This window comes from Dasypus novemcinctus, chromosome 11 (assembly GCF_030445035.2).
Source record: "Dasypus novemcinctus isolate mDasNov1 chromosome 11, mDasNov1.1.hap2, whole genome shotgun sequence".
Lineage (NCBI taxonomy): Eukaryota > Metazoa > Chordata > Mammalia > Cingulata > Dasypodidae > Dasypus > Dasypus novemcinctus.
The window spans coordinates 82,800,909-82,809,455 of record NC_080683.1 but is presented as its reverse complement, the minus strand read 5'-3'; the positions used below and the strand labels follow the sequence as shown (position 1 = coordinate 82,809,455).

At 47.3% G+C, this 8,547-nt stretch overlaps 1 non-coding gene across 1 annotated transcript; it reads left to right on the top strand.

Annotated features, from left to right (window-relative positions):
• Positions 1-3,602: 3,602 nt before the first annotated feature.
• LOC131280483 (uncharacterized) lies at positions 3,603-8,250 on the top strand. The gene is made up of 2 exons (XR_011650107.1): positions 3,603-3,891; positions 6,582-8,250. It is a non-coding gene; the product is annotated as an uncharacterized protein (transcript).
• The last annotated feature ends 297 nt before the right edge of the window (positions 8,251-8,547 follow it).

Sequence of the window (8,547 nt, the reverse complement as noted above, 5' to 3'; positions counted from 1 at the left end):
GCCAAGTGACATGGAATTAAAGGGGAAAACAGAGTACTGTGAACCTAAGAATAGCACCATATTGTAGGAGAAAATTAAGTGAAATATTTGGTCATACCAGCTACTGTTTCTGCTATGAAGCATAGAAGGAATATCCTTTACTGAATTAAAATTACGTTTCATATCCATTTTGCTGAATGTGCCAAAAATGTCAATGTAACCCTGTATCTTCTAATCCCCTAAAAATGGGTTCTATCATTTTACCTCAAAAAGTAAGTTAACTTGCTCCCTTATTAGTCCACTCAACCAGCAAATACTAATTGAGTGTTTGATACAGAGCATACAGTGTAAAGATGACCTGGCAAGCAGAAACATTCGGGACTTAGCTCAGGAAACTTTTGGTTCTAGATTTAGCTGTGGCACCCTAACTAGCTTTATGACCTTGGGCAGTTGACTTTTCTTCTCTGTGCCTGAAAAATTAAGATGATACTAATGCTAGCTGTCCTGCTGACCTCACAGAGGCACAAATGAAATGCTGCATGCAAAGATGCTTGAAAAAAGAGCAAGTGCTATACAAATGAAAGATTTGCTAATGCCATGCTATAATGAATATATCCTATGGCAAGTCCTACTATGTGCCAGGCACTCTGCCAAATATACATGTGATCTCAGCTAAGATCACACCCCTGTGAGGGAGGTATTATTGGCTCCATTTTCCAGGCATAGGGTGGTTGGGAAACTTGCTTGAAGTCAGACTGAGAGAAAGTGGTGGAGCAGGATTTAGACCTGGGTCTGACTCCAAAGTTCCCTATGTGCTATGTCAATCTGGGTCTTCATCACTCCTCACTGTTCTGCACTTAGAAATTGTCAGTATTGCACCTTTGATTTTACTAAGAGAACTAGCATCCAGGATATTAAAACTTAAACGCTATGAGTTTCCACACATACATCATGGAGTGGGGAATTGTAAAGAGGACTTCTCCACCTGGCCTAAACCTTCAGGTTATGGACTTGCCAAAGCCTGGGTAACACCCCCTAGAGGCTGCCAAGGGGATCGACATCTCAGTTAAAGTGAAGCAAGAGACGCGTTCTTACAATGATGGGGCCTCTCTAGCTGGTGATGAGCTGGTTCACAAAGAGAAGATCCCAAGTCTCACCAATTTGGGGTACTATTTTGAGCCCTGAATCACACAGCTGCAAAGAAGGTAAGTACTTCCTGGTTCCTGGGACCTTCACTGGAGGAGCAAAGACCAAGTGAGGGTTACCACTGAGGCAGGCACCCTTCCAGCATTTTACATATACCAATTCATTAATAATTAATTAATATTGTTTAATTATCTCTTTTACAGGTGGAAAAATGGAGGCTTTTTTTCCTGAGTAAAAATGGCACAGCCAGGATTTAACCCAGGTATTCTGGCTATAGAGTCTGTAGTCTAACCCACTCCACTGTGTTGGGAGCAAAGAAATCACTCTTAATAACACAACCCATCTCTAACTGGTTCATCTCACAACAACAATATCCATAATGAGGAGGAGGAGGATATAGGAAAAAAAAGGAGAATATAACAACTGGAGTTTTTAAAAAAGATTTATTTATTTATTTTCTCCCCCTTCCACTCCTCCTGCCCTGCTGGGTTTTTGTTTGTTTGTTTGTTTTCTGTCTGTGTGGTCTTCTCATTTTTCCTCCTCTAGGATTCACCAGGATTCGATCATGGAGACCTCTGATGGGGAGAGAGGTTCCCTGTCAATTGCACCACTTCATTTCCTGGTTTCTGCTGCACTTCACCTTGACTCTCTCCTCATTTCTCTTTTGATGCGTCATCACTTTGCTGCGTGACTCACTTGGTGGGCACTGGCTCACCATGCGGGTACTTGTATGGGTACTGGCTCAGGCACTGGCTTGCCACACAGGCACGCTTTCTTTTCTTTTTCACCAGGAGGTCCCAGGGATCAAACCCAGGTCCTCCCATATGGTAGGCAGAAGCTCTATCACTTGAGCCACATCCGCTTCCCACAACTAGATTTTAATGACTGTAACAGTTCAACAAGCAGTTTCTGAGGGCACATAATGGACACTTTGTACTGGGCACTCCTAAGCCACAATCAGTCACCCCGGAAGTGGTGTGGGGAAGCTGAGCACAAGCAAGTTATTTCTATACAACGTGGCAACATCGTCAAACAGGAAAGTCCACTGGTGTAGAAAAAAATTCTTGTGTTCCCAAGCACATCCTACCTGGTGGAAAGTTACAGAGTCCAAGTGGCTGGCACCATTAAGGCATAACAGGACTCACAGACCAACAACTGTGGCAGTACATTGTCACTGTATTTCCATAAAGCTAACCCTGATGTTTACAAACCTGTTGTGGAAAAGTGAGATTTAAACAGATTCACAGCCGTATTGGATCTGGTCTCTTTATTATTTGCTTTAAAACCGAAAAACATCTTGGCAAACCTTAGAGGATTAAGTCCCTGCAAATAAAAATAAAAATATTCCACCGTAAAAGTATTTCAACTTTTGCCATATGCTTGAAAATTTTCCTAATAGAACATTGGAAAATAACACTCCACCAAAATTTGCAGAATGATGATTAATGTATTTGTGTCAGTTCATTAAATCGCCCATAGGCACCGACGGAAAAGTAAATGCCTCACCCCAAAGCTTTTGTTCTTTGAACGAATGCCGAGCAAGTACGGAGCAACAGAGACGGAAGCGCGTCCCCAGGAACTCGAAATGGGCAGCGATTTCTAGTGGGACACCCAGGGAGTTTCCCGCCGCTCCCCGGGTAGGGCCCGGAGCAAAAGCCTGGCAGGGGCAGGCGGGCCGGCGGGGCCTTTAGGACCGGGGGAGGAGGTCACCCCACCCGGGCCCCTAGCCGTGGCGTCGGGGGGGGGGGGTGAGGAGCGCGGGGACCGAAACCCAGTAGCTCCGCAGGGTCCACCAGCGCATCCGCGCCCAGCGGGTGGCTCCCAAACTCCAGAGGATGCCGACCCGATGGCCCCGTGGGCTCCCACAGCCTGGTGAATGTGAGGAGCTGAAAAGCAAAACAAAAAACAAAAAACAAAACAAAGCAAGTGGCCGGGAGCGACCGGCGCAGGGCCGAGGACACAGACCGCTCGGGCACCGAGGACTGCCTGCTGGCCCCGCCGACCGGCCCGGGAAGGGCCGCGCGCGGCGACGCCAGGTTCCTGCCAAGGGGAAAACACCAGGCCCGAGGTCCCCGCAAACTCCTTTCCTCTAGGGTGGGGATTTGAGATAACACATCCCGAGACGAGGGGGTCACCTCCGGCGCAGCCCCCGGCGCCCCGCGCGGCGCTCGGAGGCGGGTCTGGCGTGTGCGCCGCCACACAAAAAGCTCGGGCTTTTTCTTTTGGGGGGTTAAGATGGCAGGTCCAGGAAACAAAGGAAACTTGGGCCCAGCCCCGAGAGTGCCTTGCACGGCTCGCGTCTTCGCCCCGGGTCCTGTGTGGAGTCGCCGGGCGCCTGGGCACGCAGCCCGCTCCGGGAAGCACAAACCCCGCGCCGGCCACCGGCGGCGCCCGCAGCCCCGGCCCACCTGCAGCGGCCGGGGCCACCCGGGGGTCTCCGGGTCGGCGGGGGAGAGGGACGCTGGGAGTGCGGCTGGGGGCGGGGAAGGCGAGGCGGCGGCGGGAGGGCGCGGGTGGCTGCGGCGTAGGAGGGAAGCGCGGGTGGGCGGGCGGCGCCACGTCACGGCTGTGATCGTTCTGGTATATAAGGTCCCGCCGGCCGGCCGCGTTTCCCACCTTGCCTGCGCCCGCCCCTCGCCAGCGGTTCTCCACGCACCCAGCACCCAGCTAGACGCTCAGCGCGCCGACGGAGCGGACATGGGCAGAGCGATGGTGGCCAGGCTCGGGCTGGGGCTGCTGCTTCTGGCGCTGCTCTTACCCACGCAGGTGAGGCCCGGGCATCCCGCGGAGCTCCGGGGACCGCGCCCCAGGAGAAGGCGGGTGGTGGAGCCGCCCCCCCTCAGGGAACGGGCCCCTTGTCTCCATCTCCGGTCGCGAACTGGGACGGAATGATAGAATCGGGCACAGTCTGGCCCGGGGGTGGGGCGGCGCAATGAGGACCCCACTCCTGGATTCCTCGCAGGCTGTCCCCGCCCCTCCCGCGGCCCTAGGAACAATGCAGCGCCCGGCGCGGGCTGGGAGGACACCGCTCCACTCCTGCTTCCACGCTGCCCTCTTCTGGGCAGCCTGGCGCCCACCACGCGCTTTCACCCAGAGGGCCGGGGTATTAGCAAAGGGAATGTGTACCCCAACTCCTCCCGTCGTCCAGAGATCTCGGGTTCTTAGAGAAAGTCATCCTGGGTCCTCTGTCCCCTGTGCTTTCGGCAAGGAGTGTCTTCGCGCCCCAGCGTACCACGTTACAGGGGACGCTCCCCTTCGGGGAACGCCACTCGCCCCATCCTCCACCTCGGAGCTAGTGGGAGTTCTCGAGGAAGACCCGACTATCCGGTCTTAACTCCCCGCCACGGACCTGGGCGGCTCCCGGCGGGTGCTTGGTCGGCAACACCCTCCTGATGCTGCGCACTCCCGAGTGCGGCCTTACACTTTCATCCCTTGTCACCTCGAAGCCCCATGTTATCTCACATTGGCTCGCTCTGGGCAGGCGGCGGGTGGGACTTTTCTGTTTGGAGTGGTCGTCTGGCCTCCTTCCCATCCCCTCCACCGCCGCCAGATCCTTAACCTGGGAGGCGACCTCGCCCGAGGCGCTCGCCCCACGCGCTCCAAGACCTGGCCGGCGCGGGTGGGTATGCAGCGGCCGCGTGGGAGGCCCTGGACAGAGCTTGGAAGATTCGAGTGGGGGCGGGGGATATTTCTCCCGGGCAGCCGGGGCTTGGAGGGTGGGCGTGCGGGGAGGAGTGGCCCTCCGCAGCCTCCGATCGGGGTTTTCCGAGGACTGTCCTGGGCTTCTTCCCCGAAAAGTTGGGCGCAACGGGTCCTTGGTCCTGGACACCAGTGGCCGGGCTCACCTGGGAGCGCAGCCTGCGTGTGGAGCGCTCTTGGGCTTGCGCTCTGCGGGGAAGGGTAACTGTACCCTATTGTCTTGCTGCCGGCCCGCTGCGCTCCGGAGCCTTTCAGAATTCCTCTGTGGGGGAGGGGATCGGCCTCAAGAAACAAACTCGCCCCCGCCACCTAGATTTTTCCCCAAAAAATATTAAGAGGGAGGCTTTAGTTAAGCAAATAAATCTATATTAGCAGGGTAGACATAGTTTAATATCAATTTAACATATAAGCAGTTTTTTTATTGTTGTAGAGGACCCTTAGATTCTCTGAATGATGCACTAGGCTTTTTTTTTTTTTAAATGTCACCTGCTGTTCTAAAGCTTTTTGTGTAAGTGAAGAACGGGTTAACCTCAGGGATCCCAAGTCAGATCCCCTGAGCCCTGCGTTTTAAATAATTTCCCTTATTATTGATGCTTTCCTTTTAGTGGATTGCTGTTTATTTCCTTACAGGGCAAGTTGAATATTGCACACAATAGCTGCCAAGTATATATATTTGACATGATCAAGGTTTTTTGTTGTTGTTGTTATTGACAGTGTATTTTGGACAGGACTTGTACATTTAAAAAATTAACCTTTGTTTCATGACTTTATGAGTTTTACAACAAAAGAAACATGTGCTGATGTAGGAAGGTTTTTAATCTTTGGATTAATAGGCAGCCAAATGTACGTGTGGCCCAGACTCTTGCTTGATGCCAAGTCCTCCCTCTGGTTTGTAATCAGAAGCGCTTGTAAACCCTCTGAGACAGTGAGAGCTGAAAACTCTGATCTGCCTTTGTTCCGTGACAATGGAGAGATTATCACGTGCCTCGCTGGACTGTGCATTTCATGGCTTGAAAAAATCAGTGTGGTGAATGATGCCGCTTACACTGGGACACTGGGGGAAGCTTGGTTCATAACTACACAGCCAGGCTTAGGCACCGGCCAGCGAGTCTCCACCTGGTGAAAACTTAGACCAAACCTTAATGGTTTTTTCTGTGAAGTCAGAATGACAGGCAAGGGCTGTTGGTTGTGTTTTCTTTTTTCAATTGAAAATTTTTTGTCACCAGTTTTGAGGAAAGTTATAATTTCAGGACTTCAAGGGGGAGATAAGATACCCTATGTCCCCTGTAGTTAAAAAGGAAGGCTATCTTAAATGGATATGTTATATTAAGAGTTATCTAGCAAATCCATGATAGAAAGGAAACTCAATCCTAGTACCATAAATCTCAATTACAAGGTTTTAAAATCAAAATTATTTGTGTAAGTAAAATCTTCCCCTTTCTGGGAAAATAGAGGCAACCTTATTGAAATGCCAGTAAATCAATATAATGACAGAAATTGTATCTGGTGAACTTGGTCCTTTATTCCTTTATGAAGAATTAAAAATACAGCCATACTCTTAGGAGTTGTGTAGTTATTGAAGAATTTTGATTGTTGCTTCTTGGCATTCTTGTTTAGGCACCTCTAGGTTGTGGGAAACTAAAGAGAATGACATTGATGTTGGACTAAGCAAGAATTCGCATTGTATGTTGTAGTTTGTATTGCGGTAGATATGACATAAGTGGAAATTTATCACTGTAACTTTTTATATATTTTAGATTTATTCAAATGAAACAAATGTCACAACACTTTCAAGTAACTCCTCCCAGATTACCTCGGCTACCCCAAATCCAACTAATGCCACCAGCCCAAAAGATGGCAGTGCCCTGCAGTCTACGGCCAGCCTCTTCGTGGTCTCACTCTCCCTTTTACATCTCTATTGTTAAGAGACTCAAGCCAAGAAACATCTTTGCTTCCCCATCTTCTGAACCCAAACCAAATGGCATCTAAAGTCCAATGTGGCAAGGAAAAAACAGGTCTTCATCCAATCTGCTGGTTCTACACCTTACTGATGCAGAAAATGTTGAATCCCCAATTCGACTGGTTTGGAGAACGTGTAAAGGATTTGACTAGATGATGAATGCCAATATTCAGTCTGCTGAAGTTTCATGAAGAAGTTGAAGAGACGACATCTAAAATGAAGAGATGATTTCCTTAAATATGACATGAGAACCTTTACCTTGAAAAACAAATAGATTTTCTTATCTAGAGAGAAACAATGGGGTGTGGAATGGAAATTCTGTTTTCTTTTGGTACATTAAATATGTAGGGCCATGAAATGATTAGGTAATATAAAAGCTTCCATGATTCTATTTATATGTACATTAGAAGGAATCTCCAGGTGTTACTGTAAATTCTCTATGTATTGTTTCACCAATACTAATTTAATGCTGATAAACTCTAGATAAAATTTTACATTGTTAAGCGATCACTATTCTCTTGGGAACCGAACTCTTATTTCTGAGGCTTTGGATTTGACACTGTATTTGACTTTCTGTGTAGTAATTGACATGTGCCAGTGCAATGAGTTATTGGAATCTATCCCCCAATGCAAGCATAATGAATAAATCTTGCTTCAACGCTTATAAAATCCAGTGATAGGTATTTCCCATCACATTCCCACCCAACAACATCACCAGATTCAGTTAGCTAAACTGATTCCAAAGAGAAGTGCATTGACCTCAACCAATTTCAAAATGCTGCTTTTTTGTTTCTGCGAATGTTGAATATTTTTTACAATTTAATAACTCTGTTTTGAAAGTAAAATTTTGACAGGTCTTGAAATTTAAAAGGCAGATGTCAAGGAGCCAAAAATAATGTAAATCCAGTATTTGGGAAGTGAAGACTGGAACCTATCCTGCATTAAATTCTCAAAAAATTTTATACTTTTTCTGTAAATACTGTTTTTAACTTTACGAATTTCAGAATAGCCACCTTTGGAACACTTTCTGTATCAGTTAATGTTTTTAGATAGTTAGAACTTGGCCCTAAGCTTAAAATCGGCTTGATTCTGGAAAGTAAATCTTTTACAACTGCTTCAATGCACAGAAACCTTTTTAAAAATAGATGCCCTGTTAAGTGTTTTGTTCGCATGGTCGCACACGGATGCTTAGATGTTCCATTGTCTAATACGGCCACAACTGATAGGCAGCAATTTCTTCCATCTTTAGAAACCTACTTGGGAACAAGCAGATCCAACAGATCTCAAGCTACTGTGTGTGTGAATGAACATGCCCTTTTGCTTCATATCTGAATGCTATACATCTGTTTTGAATTGTATATTGTGTTTGTGTATTTATGCTTTGATTCATAGTAACGTCTCATGTTATGGAATTGATTTGCATTGAACACAAACTGTAAATAAAAAATCGAAGAAAGAGCAATCCATTTAATTTGTTTTTTTTCTGGTTAAGAAAATTTTGTGGGTGATCTTGGTTGTATGAATGTCCATTTAAACCATTAGGATCTGCCTCATTATTTTTCTATTAACTAGAATATCACAATTAAGCAGTGTTTTGCATTACAACAAGACTCAGGTTTTGAGTAATGAATTCAATCCCAGAGTCGACCTCTTAACCTTTAAGGGGGCACCCGTACTTATTCAATAAATACTGAGTCCCAGCAATATGCCAGTGTGCTGAAGATCAAATGCTGAATTTGATGGAAGAGGTATTTTCTCAGAGT